General features: G+C 43.7%; 1 protein-coding gene across 4 annotated transcripts in view; it reads right to left on the bottom strand.

Annotated features, from left to right (window-relative positions):
* The window catches only part of LOC311260473 (uncharacterized protein), a 125,762-nt gene that overhangs the window by 41,793 nt on the left and 58,171 nt on the right, over nt 1–25,798 (bottom strand). For 2 of the 4 annotated variants that reach the window (XR_014623019.1, XR_014623020.1), the window contains one exon: nt 12,286–12,400. The exons of the other annotated variants lie outside the window; for them this stretch is intronic. The gene's annotated coding sequence lies outside the window, so the exon portion shown is untranslated. Of the gene's footprint in view, nt 1–12,285; nt 12,401–25,798 lie in introns of those variants that run through there. 4 annotated transcript variants of the gene reach the window in all.

Below are 25,798 nucleotides of genomic sequence, written 5' to 3'. Positions count from 1 at the left end.
AACGACATTTTGGAAGGGAAAAGAGTGGGAGGAAAGGCAAGGTAAGGGATGAAAGTGTCAGAGCGAAGAGGCGAGGTAAGAGAGCAGGGAGGATGCATTTATTTGATGATTACTTTTTTGTTAGTTGCTGCCCTGGAGACCCCCAGCACCCGAAGCACTTCCAGCGAACCGAAATCATAAACAAACAAAAAATGTTAGAAGAGACCGGGGATGAAAGTGGACAGAGAGCAGGAGCACGGAGAGCTTTGAGGATGAGGCGATGTGAAGTATCGATCATCCATTGACAAACACAATAGAAATTTTAGATGTGATGTGAGAGGCCCCATCCATAATTTATCAGTGAGCCAAATGTGAGTGACGTGGGGTGTGGACAAGGGGGGGCACCGAGTATTGATTAGTGGGGGGAAAAAAGTGCACAGCGCAAGGGGGGCTCCAAAGAGAAGAGAGCGGGGAAGGAAAGGCAGGGGGGGGGAGGTGGAGGGGATGCAACCAAGAGATGGCTGAGAGGGAAGGTGGGGCAGGGTAGGGGAGGGGGGGACGAAGATGGAGCACAGGAAAGCCATTAAGGATGGCAGTGTTACCAGACACTGGCAGCGACTGAGAGCGCAAAAGAGAGACGCGCGAAGATTGGAGGAGAGAGAACCAGAGAGAGGTCAACAGTCCCCCACCACACCCCCTTCCCATCCCACTCCACCCGTCTCCCCACCACCCCAATCAATATGACCATGTCAAAACATAAAATGCATGCTTTTGCTCTTAAGTAAAAGGTGTCTCAGATTTTTAAAAGCATTGATTCGAGGACGGGTCGATGGAAATCAAGGCATATTTTCCCGTGCAAAGAGGGGTAATAACACTCAGCTGATAATAGCACAACAGAGGGGACTTGACTGTGTCTGCAAAGAGTGCGCTGGTCAGATTACTACACTCCACTCCACCAGGAGAGGTCCCACGAAGGGGGCAGGTCAAGGATTTGAGCTCTCTCTATACAAACCGACTCTGAGATTTGTCTATGGGGAGAGCACAAGAGGGAGAATGAGTTGATGGCACTGGACTTTTACTGGAGCATCTGTCAGAAACATTTTACACATTAAAGAGATGAGTATCTAGACAAGAAGTTCTCACAGGCTCGGTCCTGGGGGAATCTGCACCATCAAGCACAGCCAGACGGAGCAGATAATTCCTATTTTGCAATGCTAACCACACAGAGCCAAAAACATTTAATGAGAATTCTTTTGAATGATATACTGATGTTTAAAAATGTCAATCATCATACCTTGAGGTGATATCACTGTACTACTCTTATGGTTAAATTTCAAGCTTAACCCTCCCGATTATTATTTGGCTAACAGTTTTCTGCATGCCCTGAATAAAAGTCACTCACTGAGGAGGAAAACGAGTCTCAGGCAGAAAGGTTCTGGGTGGGTTCAGTGGTTAGGGAAAGTTTTTTTCCCTAATGTGGGCACCAGTAAGGCAGAGACAACCTCCATGCCGGCACTGGGGACACAGCACCGCCCATGGAGAGCCAAACCCAAGCAGTTAAAACAGACCAGGCACAAAGAGAGACAGCAAGAAAAACACAAGATGAGAGAAGGAAAAAACAAAATCATGTTCCATAATCAGAAACAAAACTTGTACCCACCACATGAAGGGCACTGCCAGTGTGCATCCATGTGTTCCTTGCTGCTGCACCAGTTAGCGCGGCAGCCACAAAATGGGGCTTTAAAGACAATGGCAGTACAGCAGCAATTAGCCTTATCCCTGGGTGTGGCTACGGTCTGAAGACACTCATCTGTCCACGACCACAGAGGCGTGTAATGAATGACATGACATTGCTGTGACACAATAAAATAAACAACATCTGGCTGAACTTAGACAACTCCCTTCCTCTTTGTTGACCCATTGACCTTTCATACGTCTTAGAAGCGGGCTTTAATCAGCAGCAACTGCACAATTACTTGCAATCATTCATAATTTTTGAATGTTAGGATTGACACATTTACTTCGGTTGGATTTTTAGAGCGCTTGGGGCAGTGGCTCATTAGCTTTCTAACTGACAACACCAACTCTGTTCAAGCAAGCCTCAAAAAGTGATTTTGCATAAAAAACATTCCTGCTTCTGCATGTGTACTTGCAAGACTTTTAAAATTTTGTGATGCATTATGATTGATGCATCACATGGTCACCGAAGGGCATTTTCAGAAAGCTCTTTACATAATACACCAGGGTACTGAGAGATTACCTCTTGCAACACTAGAGGCCATCACAGAGCAAAAGGTAGAGAAGTCACACAGAACTCCAAGTGATCCGAGCAGAAAGTAGAAATGTCACCCACAGGACAAGCACCACCTTGTCATGCCTCGGTTACCGACAATTGAACAGGATGGTCACAGTGGTCGCTGCAGCCTAAGATTGAACCTGTGTTCTTCCAGATACCCAACAATCTCTCTAACCGCCAGGCCATGCTAACACCCCAAACAACATGGTTTTCAGCTCAGAGAGGTGTACGCTTGACAAGCTGCATTACTCACTTTGGAACATCGCCCATCAAACTCTAGACCTAATGCCAAGACCTTTGAGTCAACAAGGTCTGACCTGAGCATTTCTCTGACACATGTTGGGGAAATAGCAGGACTCGTACTAGTTAGTCATTTGGCTGGTTTCATCCTGATTGTGCGTGATCTGTTTTCAGTGTAGCACATGAGAATGTGGGAAATGGAAGCCGGCGGGGAGATAATCTGGTCACCTGATCCAGGCCCGGTGACGCGATGACAGCCGTGCTGTGCCACCGTGTGTCATACGATGAGGGGGCCAAACGGCAGGTGACTGACTCACCCCCCTCTTAATGGACGGATGACCATGCCACCAGGAAGACGTGGGAGGAGAAGGAGGAGGCACAGGGGGAAGAGAGGAAGAAGAGAAGGGGATAGGTAGATGCGGTTAAGGAGGTAGAGCGATGGCTTTCATTTGATACCCTATTCCATGTGATTCTTGATAAAAGTGGGTCTGATGTTAGGTGGTGAGGGAGGGAGGACCGGAAAGAAGAGGTACTCTGTTTCACACTGTAGTGGGCTAGAAGGCTCTCTGCTGGTACTCCAGCGACACTGTGTGAAGCCAGCAGGTATGGAAACACTGTCTAATACATCCATGTGTTAGTGCGATCGAGGATGCACATGAGCACGGTGTGTGCGAGCTTGTATGTGTGTATTTAACAGCTTAATCAATTACCTAACCACTTGCCAAAGAGGAAACAGGATTTGCTCAACATGCCTCCCACCTTTCAGAAGAGGAGTCTACACAAATAGCTTACGCACACAGCTCAAACAAAGAACAAAGCATCTCCCCCTCCTTTTGTTTAAAGGAGACTTCTGGTGCATTGTATCAATAGCCAGAGTTCTCTGTGGAAACAAAGCCAGATGACAGTCATCAGTGTGAAGGAGAGGGGGCAACCACACAAACACATCTATATTAATATCTTGTATTACTACAGTCACACTAGATAATTGCCCAAAATAGATAAAGGGCCAGGCAGCATGCTAACACCCTCATAAATGCAGATGTTATGCGGATGATTTAATCACGGGTCTAACAGATGTTTTTAGGCTGCCCTCTTTCATTAAAAGCCTGCCACAGCAGATACAGGAATCAAAGATTATTCTAGGAATTAGGATATGAAAAGCATGTTAGCTCAATTAAGAAAATTAAATTGTGTACATTAGACAGAGTTCAACCAGCAGTGAGCATTTTTTCCGGCAAGGCCGGGGCGTAATAAAATCAAAGAATCACGGCTTAATTGAAATGCACTTAAAAAGGATCATGCTGACAAATGCGATTGCATTGAGGCGCTAATGTGCACACCTCCTCCCAGTCCTCTTTAAATCCAATGAAATTGAAATATGCTGAGCTTCTGACCGCTTCCTGATACAATCAGCCGGCCAGCAGCGCAGCACATTCAAAGAGGAAGAACAAGATGATGAAAAAATAGCAAGTAGGTAATCAATTTAGAACAAACACATCAGGACGGCACCTCTCTCGCTGCTTCCCTTTTCTCACACACGCACACAAAAGACCGCTTAAAGATCAAAACAAATGAAAGGTGAAGCGTAGATAACAAGCATCATAGTCTTATCAGTTCTGTCCTGCCAAGGGAGACCGTTCGCTTCTTTGAGCTCATAATAGCACGAGTTGGACGCTAGAGATGATGGACCACTTTGCCAAAGGCTCAATTAACATGCATTACACATGCACACACCCATAAGAAGTCGTTCCTACACACATTTACGTATGCAAACACATGCCGGCATACGTATAACCTGTTTCCATATATCTCATCTTGATCTCATGAATCGGATTGCTAACAATCTCAATGGGAGGCTATCTACTGCCATCAGACGCACATATTCAGATCCTCCTGACAAACAGCACTGGGAACTATGTTTTCAGTACTTTGGCCGAAAAGACTAGTCAGTGATTAACATTTAATAACAAGGTGTGCTATTAGATTTGTGGTTCTTGGCTTGGCCTGCAAATACTGCATGGATTAAACCAAGTGTCTAAACACAGTAAAACATTAATATCTAAGTTAAAAAAAGAGTACATCACATTATTTTCTACTCTCCGAGGCTCTATCTGGCAGCCTACTTTTCTCAGTACTAAACAGAATATATTAGGCTGAATCATAGTGGTTGTGAAGAGGAAAAAAAATTACCATCTTGCAAGTTGAAAATCATGTATATGAAAATACACAACTCTCTCCCTTAACAATTTTATTTTATTTAGTAGTAGTTGATGAGAACATTGTACTTGAATTGCAAACACTAAATAGCTACACCCTTTTTGAGCTTACACTACTTTTCACAAACAAGCTTCCCCTCCACATATATATGTAAGCAAACAAAAATAGAAGGTGCACAGTTGGACCGCTGATATGGAAACAAAAAAGTAATGTGTTTGCTATTTTTCGTGCCATTAGTGTGTTTGCTGCTGAGCAGAGTAGTACTCTCTAAGGTAATTCTCTGGAGGAGCCACTAGGGGAGCTTCCAACCCCCTTTTCAGCAAACTTGAGCACACAGTGTATGCAAACACAGAGGAACACATGGCACACACACACAGACACACACGTACACACACACACACACACACACACACACACACACACACACACACACACACACACACACACACACACACACAGGGATAGTGGTAGAGACTAAAAGAGAAACAAAGAGAGAAGGAGAACGGGTGTGATTTACTCAACAGAGGAGAACACTGCAACACAAATTGCCCTATTTACAAAAAAAGTAATGCAATTTTATTATTATTGTGGCTTTCATCCTTTAATTATTCAGCCACCTGCATGCACTTCTCACTGTTGACGCTGCTGTGCGATACGACGAACAAGCCAGCATGCTATTGTAGTACAGCCTGGTATAGCGATGGGAATACTCTGCGCCCCAAAGTACAGAACACACCTCCATTATGCATTACACATCTAAGATATTTAAGCTCTTTGTAAGAGTTAAGTCTTGGAGCCATGCCGTGTCATTCTGCGGGGGATGATAGGGAGCTTTAGTCATGTCTGTATTAGCGGGATGACTTCCAAAGCCTCTGGGATGGCGTGTTACAACCACTAGCTCCAGTCAGTCCCTGCGTTGATACTCAACTCTGCCTGGCCCTAAGCACCAGATCAGAACCCCAAATAGGCCTTGCATTAAAGGGGATAAGCCTTACCACAGGGACTGACTATTCACCAAATAAGATCAAATGAATCGCTGTAGGTTTATTGTGAGTCAAAATAAATAGAAAACGCAGTGGTTCAACAGTCCAGCACGGGGATGGAGCCAAGGAGCAAAGCTCTGATTTCTGTTTTGTGCATGCGGACAAAAGGCTGTATGAGATTATTGTGCTTTACAAAAAGTCTTAGGGAGGGGAAGTGAGACTTGAGACCTGTGAACATCAACTGACATGAATTCCAGGACACGTGTCCTCTTCAGAAGTGGGAAAGGCAGTCTTTTCCCTTCTTGGAGCAGGAGAACATGGTTCTTATTCTAAGATAAATACCGCCCATCTGTCTGGTACTGTATGGTGGCGGGGTGTGTGTGCCAACATCGGAGCCCTTCAAGAGACACTTAGGTCTGTGTGTATATTTTCGCAGTCTGATTGAAGTAAAACACAGCCTTTAATGTGTCATTTCAAGTGAACACCGTGCCCAAATGAAAACACACACACCTACAAGCCCCACTTAATTGAAGGCTACAGGTTTTCACATAGCAGACAGGTTTTTTTTTTTTTCCCTCTGCTTTTTTTTTTTCCAAGGGGAGAAGAGAGCACTTTTTGAAATCAATATTCTCAACTTGTTTTCCTGCAAATTAAAGCTGCCATTCTCAGGCTGGTGTCACCAGGGACCAGCACTGAGAGACAGAGACGGATAAGAACTGCAGCAGTAAAGTTTTAGATTTCAAGCAAAAAAGATCGAAACGTAATCCTGCATTATCTCAATATGAGAGAGACAGAGAGAGAGAGAGAGATTGAGGGATGGGAAAACATATACACCAAAAGGGAGCCCAGATGCTATTTCTGTGTTCTGACAGAATAGGGAAGAATATTCAAAAAGAAGAGAAGAATAAAAATATCATGACATGATCATAATTTCAAATCTTCCTCATGCATTTCTCTTTGAGATATAACATAATAAAGTGTCTGTTACAATAACTTGGTGTTGACATACTTTCCGTCTGTGGGAGAAGAATTTCATTGGTACAAGTTTCTGCCTCATCTTCCATCTCAATAACATGCAATTGCCTGCAGTTAGTCTACATAACATGCAATTTACACACAAGACTGCACTCTTCTCGCTGTCTGCTCCGGTAGACCAGGACTGTATTTTGCCATAAAAACAGATACTCTTCAGGAAGCTTTGTAGTGCCTAAGAACCTCAATTAGGTTCATCAATATTTGATGCGACGACTCTGATAAGGTCTGTTCCCCCACACCACCCCCCCTTCAGTGCCCCTGTGCTGGCGTGATGTCTTTAATTGTTGGCCCAAAGCACTGGAGACAGACAAGACTTTGTTTTCTCCGTAATGGATGGCTCTGTCCCTAACACAATATTGAGACTGACTATTTTGCAAGCATGGCTGCCGCACTTGTGGCCTGATGTGAGAGTGGAAAAGCAGGGGGGGTGGGTGGGTGGGTGGTTTGGGGATGTTGACAGTACTGGAGGAAAATGGAGGAGTCACGTGATGAGCAATGAAGCCCCCCTACATCCCCCAACATGATGTGCATACAGTATGTCAGTATGTACTGGCACTCGGAAGGACAACAAACCGCAGGACCTCCATCGCACTGCAAACCAACCGCTTCTCCTCCACATCCAACTCTTACAACAGAAAAACTTGTGAAGCATTGCAGACGGAAGCATTCACATTGGGACAAGCTCTTTTAAAACTATCTTGCACATACGGCAGGGCTGTCGAGATAAAACAGGCACAAGGGGAAGACATGAAAGACAGTCCTCACCCTCCCTGCCTCCCCCTGTCTCCTCCTTCCTCTGGCGTGTGTTACTTTCACCTTGGCATGCGGCATTCGCAGCCTCCATCCTCGCCTGTGCCCCTCTTCCAGGACCCGTGAGCTGTCCTGGGAGGTGCCTTTACTAAGGGATTTCTCTTCATTGACTTCCTGGGCAAATTGATTTTAATAGCCAACACTTGGGGCCTTTTCTCACGGTCTCCTCTTTCAGCAGCGGCAGTCTCCGTCACGCCCTGCCATATTTCTCCACTCAGGACGTCTGGGCTATTTTCCAGGGCTATTGGAATAAGAACTGACGAATCCCTTTCAAGGTCCCAAGGAGATAATCTCCTGTCATTTCTGATTTGCATAACATTATTTAAAATTTAATGTAATGGCATTAAGCTATAGAAGACCCTCCCTTTTTTGTGAGCCCACATCTGTTTGCAGTGTGTGTGCACAGACTTGTGCATTTGTGTATGTGTATATGCAGACCCACAACACTGTGGGGGCTCATCTCTGATGGGGTAACAGGAAGCCCCCTGCCTCCCTCTGCACTTCTCTCTTTCTTCCTATCTTCCCAAAGCGACCCCCACCTTCCAATCCGTCCCCGCTAACACAGAATACGACCGCACAGCACAGAGATAATCAACAGATAGCTCAAAGCAGATGAAAGAGGTATCAGATCTATCCACATTCAAACACACACACAAAGAGACACACACGCGGCGCAGCTAACAAAGCAATGTGTTCCAGGGTACAGGGCCAAGGCATAGCCCTGAGGACCGAGGGCCGGATACCATTCCATTTGTCGGATCCGTACGTGTCCTACTTAGAAGGCTGCAATGGGACTCAATTAGGCTGGAACCAAGACGAGCTGATAAATTAATTTATTAATGAATACAATGGAATAGAGAATGGAGGGATGAGCTTGCTCATTTGTTCGGGGCTGGCTAGGCCAAACAGCTCCACTACAATACTGGGCTTTGATGGGGAAGCAGATGGGTCAAACAGGGATTATGCAATGGAGACTTTAATAGTTTTGTGGTGGGTTTGTGAGAAGGGAAACTTTGAAAACAGCACAGTATCTTAATAAATAATAAAAAAATAAAAAAAATAAAAAAAACACACCTCCAGAAATGTACACTGGTAAATGTGTACACAGTGTGCAACTGCATTACTGATACATGCACATACAAATATACAAAAAAGGCAAAGACACATGGAAACATAGTACTACACAGCAGACAGACAAGAGCATAACACACACACACACGCATCTCTATTCTCTGTGGTAGAGCATCTTCCACACATTAAAAATAAATTCATTCAGAGTCAATTTGGGGAATGTTTGGCGATGCAGGGCAGGAATACCATCTGAGCTCTGGGAATTGTAGATTGCTCCCCCTCTCCCTACGGCATTCTCTTTGTCTATCTATTTGGTGTGATTAAAAATACAATGATGAATGCATATTTCTTCCAGATGAATAACTTGAAGGGGTTGGCAGCAGATGAATCAGGGAGCAGTGTGTTGGTAGAGAGACTAGCCAGGTCAGACCGTTTCACAGTCAGATCCACTGTAAGCTGGACTTCCTCAGTATGGAGAGGAAAACAGAGGAGGTCATCTGGACAGCAGTCGACCACAAAGGGCTGGAGCTGGTTAAATTCACATTAAAGCTGGAGGCAAGATTTTTATGTGAAAATACAACATCAAATCAGCCTGAAAATGGAACTGCAAAGGGAAACAGAACTACCATTCCACCATCTGAGAGACTGAAATTCATCCTGCATGCCCGAATTAGTCTATAATTTCAAGAAGGGTCACTAATAATATACTGTTCCCTCAAAAGTGATAAACTGAACATCTAGACCGAAATACAAAACAGTTTCTGATTGTAGTGATTAATTCCCAAGTAAAAATTGGGAAAAAGCTGGAATGGCACTAATGCCACACCATCACCAACAGCAAAAAACAAAAGTTGGTTAGCCTGTGTGTTTCATTGCCATCACATTCAGAAAATGTTTTGGACTGTAAAAAAACAACAGATACATCTTGCTACCATTTGGGGCCGCCAGTGTATGGAGTTGCTTTGTGAAGCTTTGTTGCAGTTAAAAATGTAAAATGTGGGAAACAATTGCGATATGTTACAACACTCAGGAGCACCACAACAACTGTGAAACACGTGAATGTATGCACACCAGTCCTACCACCATACGGCCATACAGTCAACTGTGCACCAAACATATGAAACGTAAGCCTCCCCAATGGCTCGGGATGGTCTGGGCTTGAAGGCGAGCGTTTGAGGCTCATATTCCCAGTAGAGATCACTCCTGGCAGGGCTACTGAGTGGCCCCCTCCCTCCCAATGCCCCCTACAAACCAGTGAGAGAGGAAGGCCCTCCTCTCCTTACATGTCAACTTCAGAGAGCATGCCTCTTGCTGCCTCAAAGCTTTGATACCAAAATAGTCCAGGAAGCCTCTGTCTTAAAAATGCCCCAGCAGACCTTGATTCCGGGGATAGAGGGAGGGAAAAGAAAGAAAGAGGCTGAAAAAAGAGAAAACACAGGAGAACTGGAGCATTACTAGGAAAGAAAGATAGAAGGAACATTTATGGGTTTCGTACGATTGTTCAACATTGCAAAAGGCTCAGGCAATGTGATTCAATCTTGACCAGCAAATAAATCTTTACATTACAAGAGTTCACACAGCTTTGGTGCTGGCGGTAAGGATGAAGAAAAAAAGGTGTGAAAGGCTGTTACGGGTGAGCAAACACTGCTCCGCTCTGAGGTCCCCTGGCCTCCAGGTCTTTCAGAGCATCCAGTATACACTGTATTTATATAAATAATACATAAACAACGTTATTCAGCATCTGAGTGAAAATAATGCTTAAATAATATAATTTTTGGTGAGTTTAGAGAGCAGAAGAAAGTGAATATTGGAGAGGTGAGGGTCTGTTTTTAATAATCTGAAGATGAAATGACAGAAATAGAGAAGACAGACAGAAAGACACCATGAGGGCTTGGGGGGTGTAACATCCACACTCAGGTCTGTAGAGACACACTGTTGGTTGATGGTTACTGATGTTGGTGATGTTTATGTCTCCATGCCTCACTGTCTTTATTTCAAGTCATCAGAAAGCAGAAGACGGAGTGTTATTTGCTTCCACATATTTACATGTTTCCTGTAAAAACAGTCAGGTTAGGAAAGAACGATGAGCATGTCGATTGACATTTATAGTAGCCAAAAGAATTATTGCTTAATGTGAATTATGCCCTTGCCATGCAGCTACATGTCAAATTCACTGACTCTGACTGAGTTTACAGTAAGCACAGCCGATTAAGGGTTAAAAGGGCGAGCCTATCATGGCCGCACATTGCAAGACCGACTGCTGCCAATACGCTGACGGGGAATACAGTACCCTGGTTTGGCACCAGGCAACCCGGGGCCTAGTTAGTCAGCTAATAGGACCACTGATGTTAGCTGCATGAACGAACAAGTATATAGTAACTGTCCAACAGCAGCTAAACTCCATAAACCACTGCGGTGCTGGATTCCCTGTCGTCAAACTGACTGCAGTTGGTCTCAGAGTTTGTTTTTGGTCCTGACATCAGCCAGAAAGCAACATTTCTGGCAACTAAGGCCCGTCTGTTTTATGTATTTATATCCATATTGTGTTGTCACAGAAGGTTGCTTTTTTGTTTTTTAAGCAGTGTCAAACCAATTTTCCTCTTTTTCTTTTTTTAACTGAGAAGTTTTATGAGGTATGAGTCACTGTTATTGTGCACGTGGAAAAAAAAAACCGAAATGTTAAATGAGAGCAATGAGTTTGTCTCCATTCTTGTATGAAGACACATCTACAAGAGGAGATTTAGTTTCATCCTCACCTATCCTATGCTACTGCTATTTAGTACACAACCATCGAAGCAAGCGCAGCTTTGTGAGTGAGGTAGGCCTGACTCCTGCAACTATTGTGGGTGTTGTGCAAGCTATTCGCTAGGCTGGCACAACTGACTTGGTTTACATTTCGCTTGCCAAGTTAGCAAGTAGGCCATGTCGCTGCACTTGCTCATTCTGCAGACAGACCGATTGGTTCGTCCAATTCCGAGCTCACCTGCTTACTCAACATATAGGTCCAGGTTACCTTGTTCATTCAGCAATGCCTAGCACTAGTCAGATGAAAGCACTTGCACCTGTCAAACAAACTGCTGGAACTGTGATAAATTAATGATCAAATGGCTGACTGAGAAGTTCAGTGGCACTAGTGAGTCCTGTAAGCACCAAAGCCAAAGAAATAAAGATAGAGGGGAAAGGAGAGGGTGAGAGAGTCAGAAATGAGGAAAAACAGAGAGAGGAGAGGGAGAATAACAGCGTAGCAGAGTGGAAAATATGAAGATGAGGGAGGAAAGAAAAATAGAAAAAGAAACTGACATCAAAACATATTCAGTGGTGTGTGTGTGAAGAGTAGCATGTGCCTTCAAAGCAAGGAAAGCGTTGGGAGCATAACACTCAGGCTGCTACAGTGCCCTCTAGATTGTGCAGCACACACAACGCAGCGGCGGCACACGCTGACCATATTAGTTTGTACGGTATTTTAAGTTTTTATGGACACTCAAGTTGGCTTAAACAAACTTCTGAAAGCTGCCTACCATCCTAAAACACTGGCCCTGTGGCTGTATTAGTTTGTGACAATGTTCCTACATTGCAGTAAACACATACACTTTGATAGAACAGCAGTTTTATTATAGACATACAAGAAAATATTAACAAATCAAAAGGCTTCATCCAAACACAGTCAATATTCATTATTCATCCGCTGTATTTTTGCAGGGGCTTTACACGCGCATATTGTCGTTCTCTGTCTGTGTGTGATTGAATATGCTTTGGGGGATGATGGCTTCTGAGGAAAAAGGGAGAAGATGTCAAAAAAGGGTTTCTGTAAACAACGTATGATTGTGGGTTTTTGGTAGTTGAAAGAGGAAGTCACAGTGAGTGAGTGGATACTCTGTTCTTCTCTGCACATTTCCATCCCTATTATGTCGTCCAGGCATTGTGACAGAGCCCTGCAGCTCATCTCATATGCAGTTATCCAACTAACTACGAGCCTTCCCCCTGCTGCTCCACCGGCCTTTGATAAGAACAGAGGGAAATTAAAATCATGAACCTGAATTATGAATCCAATGACAAGATAGCCTCTGAAGGCTCTTTCTCAGCACCGTCTCTCTTGGCCATTTCTCCTCCTCTCTCTCTCTTTTTCTGGCTTTCGCTTACTTTTATTTCTCTTTCAATCCCAGTGTTGTTCTCTTTCACTTTTTACTTTTTCCTCAACCCCTCCCCCTCCCTTCTCTCCCGGTTACAGAGGATTCAACTGCTAGCATATTCCATAAGAGCAAGAGAGAGACTGAGGGGGAAAGAGAGGAAAAAAGTTTCAAACGACGATAACACACAGTTTGATAAAACTGACAAGGGACTCAATTAAGGCTTCCCTGTCAAAGCAAGAGTGATATTTTATTAAGTGGCAGTGTGCCATTCGATGGGTACATCAAGCGACACATCTGTAGACGAGAGGACTGCACCAGCCGGGTAAGAGGGACACGTGTTGCCACTTTCAGGAAACATCAGTCGAAACTCACTTCATCACGTCTGCTGAAAAATTAAGAGGCCCCGATATTAGGATGCTCATTTACTTTTTTATGCAGCAACCCTAGTATTTGGTAGAAAATCTTGCTGTCCCCCTTTTTTTCCCTTTTATTTCGAACACATCCAAGCACAAAGGCTTCTGGTGTTAGCTTTTGTTACATTACCATCGGAACAAGCGCGACCAAGATTCTCCCACATCAGAAAAAAAAACAACCAAAGGCCCACATTGTCGCTGTCGCACATTCAGCTTTTAAGAAACAGATTTTTAGGGCAACGGGTATGCTTATTTTTTAACTGTGTCTAATGTTTCAGTTGTTTCCATGATTTCTTATTCAGAATATTAAAACAAGTGAGTTTAATGATGCTGAACCATTGCAGTGCATTTTTCCTCCGAATGGGCGCTCAATTGTTGTTTAAGGAATAATACTTGAATAATATTAAAGTAATATACATTTATTCAGATTTACAAATAAGTGAAAACTGCAAATGAGACTGCACTGGCATGTAAGGATTCTCTTAAACTATTTTGACAGGACTTATTTCCTCAATACTAAAATTATATAACGTCATTTTATATAGGACATGTATCCTAAAACAAATATTTTTCTCCCTGGCTTTTACTGTTGTCTCGGAAATCTACTGCCAGGGTGACTTTAACCCGAACTTTACTAATGTGTGCATATATAAAATTAAAAATACCCAAAATGTAACGTGGAATGTAGCTCTCGTTGTCTATCACTACAAGCAGAGGATTTGAGTTTCAACATTATATATAAACCTGGTTGTTTGTGTGAACAACTGGATTCAGCAAGTTCCTTCCTGCTTTAAATTTCTTTTTAAGTAAAAGTAAACTTAATCCCTCGGAGACAGCAAACATGGTGGTGTTGTTAAAAAGAAAACAGCAGTGCTCTGATGTGCTAGGAAGAGGCCGTGGTGTTACAGTAAGATGAAACTTTAATTCTGAAGTCTCTCTTGTAATTGAGATTACTTTTGTAGGATGTCTTACTGCTGAGAAAAAAACAGATGCCCCTGTCCACCCCCGCTCACATACACACACATACTGGACACATACACTCACCCACATAAATATGTGGGAGCATGGGTTTGCATGCTGTTGTACACAAGTATGTGTCTACAACTTGCCATGGTGCCTACAGTGTGTTGGGGTGTGTGTGTGCATATGTGGTGGCGCAGACACAGCTCAGTGCTGACCATACATAGTCTGTTTCATCTAGAACAAAAGCTCTGTTGGAGGACACAAAAGGCCAGGTTCAAAAGCATTGCAGGCGTCAGGAGCCCAGGCCCAGATACATGAAACAATCAGTGTAAACTTGTCCACAGCTAAGAGTGCTGTGATGCACCTACAACAATGCTCCTCGTGCTCAACAGGCGCGGTTCTGTCCACATAAGACAAGATTAAAGCTCTGGATAGATCAAACACAGTGTTGATGATTAGCGCGAAACAATGTTTTCATGTTTCTATCATTGATTAAAATGTTAGTCCCAAGACGAGCGATGATTTATGCATGCGGCGTGCGACTGACACCGCAGCCCTCTGCTCCGTGTAGATAGCATGGGGTGTGCAGTGGTTGGAAAAAAGCAGGTGATGTGTGTGTATGTATGTGTGGGTAAGAAAGGTTTACTCACATATATGTGTACAAATCAAACTTATATGACAATTGTGATGAGCGAGGGCGGGGGTGTAAATCATTCTTAAGGCCACATCTCAATGACAGCTACTGGAGATACACTGACAGATTCAGGCACTGACAAGCAGATGCCTGAATCCTGAATCTTCTTTTAATGAAGAGGAAAATAAGTACACACACACACACACACACACACACACACACGACCAAATGTCTGAAGGTCTCACCCCTCCCTTTCTGTTTTTCCCCTCATTTCTTCTCCTCTCCTCCTTCCTCCATCACTCTCTCCAGGATATTTATGACTGATAGATCTGTCAGTGCTCTTGCTAAACAAATGAAAGTTGCAGCTTGTGCCATGGAGGCGACGCTTTCATCAGGACGCTGTTTGAAGTGGGCCCCCGCCTCCCTCATGTACTGGCGCTGAACTTGATGAGCTAGTACTTGGGAATGTGACATTTTACATTCAGCTACCACATGTAGCATAACTGTGTTTATTTTTCAGCTGCAGGAAGTGGTGTTATTGGTCTGTCATGATTATATAACCTAAAGTGTGTTTTGGTGTCACCGTCTTGGATGCAATTTGGATTCAATATGATTATACTACAGTAGCAAGTGGCTACATTGGAGTCACGTCTCAGAGAGTAAATGGAATAAATTCATAACAATAACATCTGTGATGCTAAAGTCCTAATCAGACAGGTTAGGTTTTACATTGCTGTGTCGGTAAGGATCTCCGCTGTTAAACACCCACTAAAAATGACTTTAGAGAAGTCTTTTGCAAAATCCCTTGGTAAACATTAGTCCATTTAATGTAAAGGGAGATCTTTTCTCCAGTTATTCCTTTCTTCCTTGTCATTGAGGTACTAGATGAAGCCTCTGAACTCTTCACTTTTGTCCAATAATATTGGTGAGTACCAGCATTATTCAGAAGTTGAATTGTGTCCAGAAATATCCCGTGCCACCATTATTATGCGGGGATCGTACTCGTGTAATGTTGCTGTGACAACAACACAGAAATTAACCATCATTGTCCTGAAATCATATAGAGTGTGTGTGTGTGTGTGTGTTAGTGTCTGTGTGTCTGTGTGTGTGCACGATGGTTCAGATAGTGTTTTGTTCCTCCTTAGTACCTGCAGGCTGTTCTGCTCTGACCACATACCAGTGTGTTGTCAGCCCAGGGGCATTGTGTCTAGGTTGGCCTGGCTTTGGTCCCCTCACCATCACCCTGCTACTGTTGCTTGAAAACCTTAAACAACTCCACCAACACACTCTCAATGAATCGTTATTCCTAAGGACCCAAAGACACAACCAGTCCTACTTGTCTTACTGCAGTTAGTTTCACTGTTGGCTGATTAGCAGTGTCAGGTTAAGGATCACTCAACTTTAATTGCAGGTGTTGAGGACAGCGATGCTCAGTTATTTCTAGACATATTTTAAGACAGTGATTGACAGCCGGGATGAGAAGATGGGCCGAGTGTGTGAGTGTTCTGTGTGTACCATGCTGATGGTGTCAACCTTGTGTCTGTAACTTCTGTTTCCCCTCAAGTGATAGCATTGGAACAGATGAATAATAAACATAATGGTATGAGTCTTGACAGCATCAATCATACACAGCAGTGAGGCCTATAGCACAGCACTGTAAAACTCCAACACAAGAATGCCTAAGGGATACACAAACACACACAAAAACTATACACACACACAAAAACAAGAGCACACTCACAGTCAAACAAGTGCTGAGGAATGTACTTTATCAAGTTGCAGCAATTCAAGCATAATCCAATCTGTCCTCAGTGTGAGCAGGCACCTCGGGTAACAGTGGTTGGTGAACCATTAGTCTGACTCCCCGGATGTAGACTGTGGGTAGAAGCCTGCCATTGGCTGATTACTTCATTCTGCATTGTCCTCCCCGTCCACTCTCTGGGTGTTAGGGTTATCAAAATGTCTGTCTCTACGGGAAACAACAACTTCCTAACTAGTAGCCTACAGTACATGCTGAAAATGGCAAGTTACCCTGAACCTAACCTACCAACAGTACAAATGTAAACAAGATAGCAGCTTTTAGCCCTTTAAATGCCAGGGCACGCCTCCCCACGTGCAAAACTAGCTTCCCTGAAACTCTTTCGCAGGGGCACCATTATTGCATGACGGGCGCCAACCAAGATGATAGTTAAAGAAACATAAACAAGCCAGAGCTTTCCCCTGCACTGACACAGTGCTGTGGCAATATGGCAATGCAAGACCAGTGAACCAGAGGCTTCTGTTGTTATCTGTAAAAGCCACATTCAGTGAAAAACTTGTTGATTACTGACTTCTGTGGTCTTTTAATTAGGCAAATGCATGCCAACATAACTCAACATAACTAGGAACCTCCAAATGTGATTCACTGTGAACCACCATAGCCATCTAGCCAAGTAAGTAAGACCAATGTATGGCACAGATATGAACATGTCAAACAATGGTATTTAGAAAAAAATATAAAATATAATTAATAATTAAGAGTATTAATCATACACATTTAAAGCATTTCACAGTGTCTTAATTAGGGAGTCTGTGTAGGGCAAGGGTCAGTAAAACAGTGATACATGCAAGATGATTAAGGCTCATTGGGTCTTTCTAAGCTAGTCTGTATACAGCATCCACCTGTTACAGACACAATACCAGCTGTAGTCTTGTTTGCTAAAGAAATAAGACATTTTTTGCACATTGTCCTATCTGCGTGTTAAGCTGTATTAAGAATAGGTGAGCTGAAAAGGCTCGTTCAGATGAACCAACTCAAACTGACCTGTGTAAGTAAGCGCCACGTCTGACCCTTGTTTTGTTCAAATCACTTGTGGCTTGGCACACGCTCATACAAAGCAACACATAAATACATACACACGCAAACACAGATGCAAAAAATGTTTAGTCTCCTCCAAATATGTATGTGTGTATCCGAAAGTGAGAGGTAAACAAGTCTAATCATCCTGTTCCACGTCAGTTCCACTGACAGTTTACGTTAACAGACTGGGACGAGATGAGAAAGGTGGAGCGCGTTGGTTTTTTACCCTAGCTGACGCTAAGTGGAAAAACTGCAGTGAAGGAAAAAAAAAATAGTTAGGTGGTGATGTCACAAAGCCTAACAACGCTAATTAGATACACATATATTTGTAGAGAACTTAACGGGCCCTTAAATTATGCATTAATCAAACAAAGCTTAATATGAACTGACAAGGAGCTTGGCAATCTGGCAGCCATCTGGAAGACAGGCCTGTCAGTCACAGAGAGGTGAGAAAGAGGGATGGCTGAACTTTGGGTTAACCCCAGACGGGGGAAGAATGAAGGAGGGAGAACAAGACAGCAAGCAAAGACAAACAGAGACAAAAAACAAATAAAAGACAATGAGAACTCGAGGTTGAAAAAGACAGTGAGAGAAGTTGGGTCTAAAGGTTATACTGACAGATATGAAGACTACACAAGTTGATTTGGACATTGCTAAAGATGGGGGTCAAGTATCACTGACGCCAAAACAAGGTCAGTGAGTAAGACGTGTCCCTGACAGCTCTGGTGAAAAGCATTGTCAGGGTCATCATAACTCAGTTTTACAAATAGCCACATGTACATGCACAACACTCATTGTGCCGCACACCTTCACACAGTGAACCACACACACACATTTGCAGAGCTCAGACAAAAACACACACTAAAAATCCACATTCCACAAGCATCAAAAACACACTTACTTAACCCAGACAAATGTGCTTCAGACTAAACTTGCGGTATGTCTGAATGCAGCATGTACCTCGTGAACCCTGGTGACAAGCTGTGTTGTTGATAATATTGTTGTCGCACAAGCATGCTGCGGGTTTAGAGCAAAAGCATACATTCACAAAGTTCTCCAAATGGCACATGGCTGAACGGTTGCCATTGGCAGATGCTTCATTCCGCAGATGGGGACATAGTAACGAGGCGAACAAGAAGAAAACTGACAAGACTGTGATACGAGCAACGAACAGTACTTCTACCAGCTCATGCTGCACTTTGATTCGCTCCCTCCAGTGGTTAGAGCGATTTTGATTTTGCCCGCCTGTAGTGTACTTAGACTCTTTTTCTCCTTTAAAATCCAAGTCTGATATCACATTGTTCTTCACCTAAGTTATGTATGACAAACGCCTGGGGCCAAATCACCATCAAAGCAGCACATCGCAGGAACACGGCGCTTCCGAGCTTCTTAGCGATGACAGATGTCACTTTTGAAGTGAGTAAGGAGATGAAAGTGGCAGGGATGTGACGGGCGGCATGAGGACAGCTTCTCCACCGCGACCTGCCATCATCAGTGCTGCTGAGGTGTAATAGGGAGAGACTGGAGGGGCCTGGCAGCTCCAAAGGCCGTCTGGGGTGTCTCTCTCTCTGTGCCCAACGGGGGCCAAGTCTTAAATGTCGTACCCACCTAGCATGCGAGCAGCCAGCACCCAACCTGGCAGGCCGTCAGACAGCCAGCCAGCAAAGCCACCATGCCTCTGCCACCCGATTGGGATGGGAGGTGTCTCCCTCCGTTACAGTGGCTGCTATGCCAGTGGATTCGTCAGGGTATAGAGAGAATAGCTAATCTGAGGGAACCAGCGGCCCGGAATCAAAGGGCCACTGGCTTCTCTCTTCCTTGTGTGTAGCAGCGCTCACCTGGGTACTATCCCCGGTGTGACAGAGCAAGCAGCAAGAGGACTTGGTAAACAAGGCAGAGCAATACAACTTTCAAACAGCGAGGCAGCTAGTGCAGGGAAACCAAAACAAACTCTTAACTCAGGAAATTCACAGAACGTTTTCCCCCTGCCTTCTCTACTGTTCCCTGTGTCTTTATTGTGGCTTGATATGTCACCACTGTCTATATCTCCTACTTACTCAGGACTTCAAGTGGCTGTCTCTATTTTGCTGGGCCATAAATTATTCAGCGCCGTGTGTCTTCTTAGTATCTGCGCTTTCCGTCGGGATGCTATCTTATCCCCTCTTCTGAAAGAGGGGCTGGTGCTTTGAGACAGAGTTTGCAAAAGGTAACACAGGAACTTCAGCACCGACAACCACTTTCTTAGTAGGAGCTCTTGTCAAGTACATATATTTGTTCCAGCACAAGGAAAATATGAAAAAGAAAAACAAGAAAAAAAAGTTGTATCTGAATACAACATGGAAACCAACAAGCTCCACTGCTGCTACTACAACAACTTGGACTAGTATCGGAGCTAAAAATAATGACAGTATTCCACATAGAGGAGTGTGTGTATGTGTTTTGTTTCCCCAGCGCGTGCATGTGTGTCTGTGTGTGTAGCCCGGGGAGCCCACTGTATGTAAATAGCCATATGAGACTGCATAGCATTACTGTCCAGACATTGAAGAGGTGACCTGATCCCAATTAATCACACAATCCCAGGGAGAACTGTCACATCCCATCTCCATCAGCAGTACCATCCTGTTCTGTCTGCCTCTCTTGTCATCCTCTGTTCTTCCATCTCTTTTCCTTTCTCTCTCTCCCTCTCTCACACACACACACACGCACACAAAACAGACGCTGCACGCATACCCTACCAAAGCCCATCACCCCCTCACCAAACTGCCCCCCCGTCACCTCCCTCCTTTTATTCAAACACACAGGGTCTAAAGCTGACAGGTCAGCTGGCATGGGCCAGTCGGTCCCCACCTGTCCCCTAGCTTCTTCCCCCAGAAGGCAAAGTGCCAGAGGAGCGGAGAAGAGGCGATTCTATCTTTACAGCTGCCAAAACAGGATGCAGCCTTAGGCTTTCTATCCCCAAAAGAGATGAAATGTTCGCATTGCTTCACTGGTACCAGTGAAAGAGAGCATCTATTTTATGGCTTATCACACTTTTTAACAAGAGTACATTGGGGTGAAGATGGTGACAAAAAGATCCGACACATATGAGAAGAGGCGGGTTGTTTTATTAGAATGTGACACGATACTACGTATTAGGAATGCTAGTGTATTATAAATAAAGGTGCACGCAACCTTCTATTAAATGCGGTATGCAAGTGTATCATTACTGCTCTCTTGACTGACATGACAGCAGATGCAGGTCCTTTGAAGCCTACAGTAATGACTGTGAATCTACACACGAGTCAAAGCTATAGCCTTGTAAAGCAAAAGTGTAACAACAAATGTGATGTTTTAGGTTTTATATTTGTACTGTCACCTGATATTATTTCTGAGAAATTTCATGAGTTGACCTACAACGTGACAGTCTATATATATATAAAAATCACCTCATAAAAATGGAGAGATGGCAAAAAAAAGAAAAGAAACATTCATCTGACGCGTTTGGACTCGCATGTGACCTGCAACTCAAAAGATTGGTCTAATGAGGGTTGTCTGTCGAATCTATCAGCTACACTAAAATAAAACATATCCCATATTTTTTTAATCTTTTTTTTTTCGACGTAGATACAAGTGGAGATCAAAACACCAGGTATGTCTATAAAGTGGCATACTGGATACAGGAGTCATGTCGTAGCTTTGTCTTGATTCATCCTGATATAAGCATTTTGAGTATTCCCTTTGAAAAACAGAGAACTGGCATCTTGTGAAATCACAGAAGAAGTCAGGAGACTATGTATCACATGTCGTTAAAGTTCTATTGTTTCAACCCATCTGTTCGTAGACTTTTTCATGTCGGCTTGCTCAAGCTGTTCCCTTTTGTGCTGTTACAGTTACAGGACTGTGACATAAAATCAGAAGTCTGCAAACGTACAGGGTAAAGCAAGGTTTTCTGTCCTCATTCAAACAATATATGACAGTAGGATAGTTTTTAAAAGGTTGTTGTCTGATGAAACTTTTTTGCTGCTTGTGCTCGGCAAAGTTTAAATGAAATAAAATGTAGTATACAATTGTGGAATATTTGTAAACTATACAATTATTCTTCACTATTTGCCTCTGATTCAACAACATTTTATGATTAGCTCAGGGTCTTACAATCACACACCCTTCCCCTACTGTTTCTCTGTGCAGCCTCCTCTGCTGCCTCCATAGTTCCTCATTAATGGTTGTGCCTGTGCGTGATAACTGTAATTGTAGTCGGTGTAGAAAAAACTGAGAGTGAGCCAAGGGAGATGGAGTTGGGAAGTGGTGGGCCAAGGGGCCATTGTTGGGCCCGCAGAGGAGCCTGTTGAAGATATCTTGGGAATTAACCTGAGAGGAGAGAGGAGGAGGAGAAGGGTGGGTCTGCATTCCCACAACACCACAAACTCCCCTCCTCTTACAGCATCTTGTGTACTTTCCTAACCCCCTCTCTACCTTCTCCTCTTCCCACCATGCCATAGAAAAATGGAAAATCGGGAAAAAATGGAACAGTGGGATAAGTATTTACGATGGTAATGAGGCCCCATGTGGCTTCCACCATCTTAAATCTTGTTAATCATCAGGTGAGTGAGGGCTGTTTTACTGGGAATCCACCAAGGACAGCAGTGAGGGAAGGTGTGTGCCATAATCAGATACACATCTCTGAAAGCACCACCAACAGCAGCAACAGCTATGGAGACATTAACCTCTACCAGTGAGAGAAACCTCCTCTGAATGAATTCAATTTAAACTTTTCCCCCAAGAAACACCTGCTTCAAAGGGAACATGTAATATATGACTGTTGTTCACCAACAGTGGTAAGTAAAGGAGTCAAAGCAAACATCCATTTTGCATAATCATTTTTCACTGTTGGTATTGTTGTCAATGAGAAGAAACTTTTGACAGAACTGATTTAAAATAAAAGCGGACAATACTGTAACAACATAATATCTCAATCCTGGGACAGAGAAGTACTGCAGCTGAGAGAGAGAAAGGTTAAGTAGAAAGGATATAAATATGGAAAAAATGTTTATTTAACATGAATTTAAAAAAAGGGGGACATGTGCGCTCCACAGTGCCCCCCTTCAGGCCATCGGTTGTTAAAGCAAATGCCAAAAACAAGATATGTTTGCGTTCAGTTGCAGTTTTTACTTGTCCATTGAGACCAAAGGAGGAAGTAGCATGGGGTTTTTATAGAGCCAAAAGTCCACAGGAGCAGGAAGGGACAACAAAACGTCTGACATGAAAGACCACTTTTTGCTTCCCATTTCCAACTGACAGCCAAGGCTGGTTTCTTTTCAACTGTGATGAGGATTGTTCTCCGACCTTAGCCAAGTACTTATTTCAACTCACACCACGATCTTTCCCTTATCAAGCTGTTTTGGTGCCTAAACCTAGGCAAGACATTGTGATTTTATATATCTTTGTGACTGTTAACTGATATGGAGTGGATAGTCATGGAAACAAAGTGAATTTTTTTCTGCAAAATAAGTGAAAAACCATGAAGAGAGGGTTCAGCCTGAATGAAGATACCAGAGAAACTACAGATCTATTTGGACCATTTTCAGCTTACAGATTCATCTCCTTCTATATAGTGTGAACCCTACGTGGTCCAGCTGCTTTGACATATCTACTGTACACCCAGGATGGGTAATTATGAGCTACAAAGCTCACTGACCTTGTCAAGATCTTTCTACCCTCTCAAAGCGAGCCCAGTGTATGGGAGGAGGGGGTACATTCTGTGTCTGTCTGGTTACCCCCAACACACACACAAACACATACACACACACACCTGGACCATGGCTGTTTACCTGCCAGGTTAAAGGGCTGAAGTCAGTGACAGAAGGAGATTTAACAAGGAAGCAAGGGAGGTGGAGGAGGATGAATATGCAGGAAGAGTAGGATGTGAGGAGAGGGGCAGAGAGGAAGGAGGGTGGAAAGAGAATGACAGTACCAAAGCAGAGGGAGGGGGTGAATGGGGGTCACAGAGTGATGAGGGGGTTAAATGCCACAAATGCCATGTCTCAAGGCCTCATAAAGACAAGCTCTGCATTGCTCCCAAGGTCAGGGCATGCACACATGCACCTGTGCGATGGTAGTGGAGGTTTTGTGGGTGGGTGGGTAGGAGGCTGGGGGAGCAAGTGAGCAACACAGAGTCTAGCCTGTTAGTGCTTATTGTCTGGGACAAATGGCCTCACAAAAATAAATTGTGCACCACCATTGTGCTCTTAAAGAGGATTAGAGAGAAATAGATGCTTTTAGCCTTGTCTGCAACAGATGCGAATAGAAAGAGGGTTTGGTGTGAGGGCAAGAGGTAGAGCAATGGGAAGAGAGGAAGGGATGAACAGTCGTGTGTCATTGTTTGCCCTTAGTCACACGAGTCTCAGCAGAAGTGACTGACTGCGGAGATAGATTTGATATACTGTAATCTTTTCAAAGCTTCGGCCGATGAAGAATATGTACTGTATAGTATGTTTTGTGCACAACTCCATCAAAACAGAAAAAAAAGAAAAAGACAGTCATCAATTATATTCATCTAACCGGTCAACCCTAACTCCATCCTGCTAATCCAAAATATTATTAAATGAAAATTTCTTTAGAAGAAAACACAAGTTCAATACAACATTGGAGAGAAACAATGCCACCCCAAATGGATTGCACCCAATAAAACAACAGGCTATTTGGGATTTAGAGAGTGTTAAAGAGCATCCGGTCCAATCGAAACTTCCTACCAGTTCAGAGTCATTCTTGCTTTGGAACAACTCCCCAAAAGGTAGTGAAGGGGTAAGGGTAAAATGACATACCCTTTAAAACAGGATGGAAGAAAATCAGATGATGACAGCATTAAACTACATATAAAAAACTGACCACTGATTTTACCTAAGCTGTATCACAATTGTTTTAGTCCATTCATTTTCCGTAAAAACCATAGCTCTTTACATAGGGAAGAGGTGAACATTGGGCTTATTGCCTCATAATCGTTCAATGGTAAAGGCATATAATCTTCACATTATTTGTGTCCACAACATATGCTATGAGTTTGTCCTCAAAAATACAAAATTACAAAATTATATGAGACTGTGTTGGAATCCCCCTGCTGAAAGAGGATAATGGACAAGCCAAGTGGCAGGTTGAACATGCCAGCGGCCAACCAGCATGCACCAAAGTCCCTTTAGCCAGCCAGCTAGAACCCCAGATGGCCGGCCAAACTGTGGTCAATGGAGTCTGCAGGAGGTGGCATCATAGCCATCCGTGGTTATCAAAGCCACCATGATCACTATGGTAACTGAGAGATCTGGAATCATCTGGAGAGCCAAGTCTTCAATTAGGGGAGGTGGGAGGCACGAGGACAATATGTGCTATCTGCAGTCCAGGCGAGACAGAATTAGCCAATGAACACGAGCCCTTCACAAACTAGCTCACAATCACCCCACGCATGCCCCATGAAAGTCCACATACACGTGCGCACACACACACACACATTGTACACACCCTCAGCCTCCTAGACCCAAAACAGCACCAAAGCCAGACAATGAATCTGAGATAGTTAAGAGTCTGATCCTTTGATCACTTCCAATATCCAGTAACTTTGCCACCTAAACCATTATTGTCCCATGAACTTAACAGGCAGAGGCAGCCTTCAGCCAATTACAGGGCGGCATTAGCGTTAGGCGGGAGTCTGTGTTATATGAGACAACCAATTAAAATCACTTATGGGTAGGGTAATATCCAGTGATTTAGGCCTGAACAAAACGGCTTTGGGAGGATTATCCCTAGCGTAACCTGATCTCATTCTCTTACACTCCAACACACACACACACACACACACACACACACACACACACACACACACACACACACGTCCAGAAGCTGACACCACGAGCTTTGCAAACCTTGTACACACACACACACACACACACACACTAGACAAATGACAAGACAACTGGGTCTTGGACTGCATTCATGTACATGCCTTTGTCATTCCCAGACAGGCAGCGATGAGGTCCGTTCAAATCTACAGACTATAGACGGAAAGAATTGCTAGCAAACACCTGCTTGCATACTAGCTTGCAACTCTTGCCTTGCTGCTGATCTTCTAGCCTCCCTAATCAAACTGTATTCTCAAAATACAGGAGTTTTTTTGCGCTGTGGATCAGCGATACTAAAACAATGATACAAGACAAAGAAAACA

Source organism: Pagrus pagrus (assembly GCF_965226575.1).
Source record: "Pagrus pagrus genome assembly, chromosome: 1".
Lineage (NCBI taxonomy): Eukaryota > Metazoa > Chordata > Actinopteri > Spariformes > Sparidae > Pagrus > Pagrus pagrus.
The sequence above is the reverse complement of the archived record's forward strand: the minus strand, read 5'-3'. Positions and strand labels throughout refer to the sequence as shown.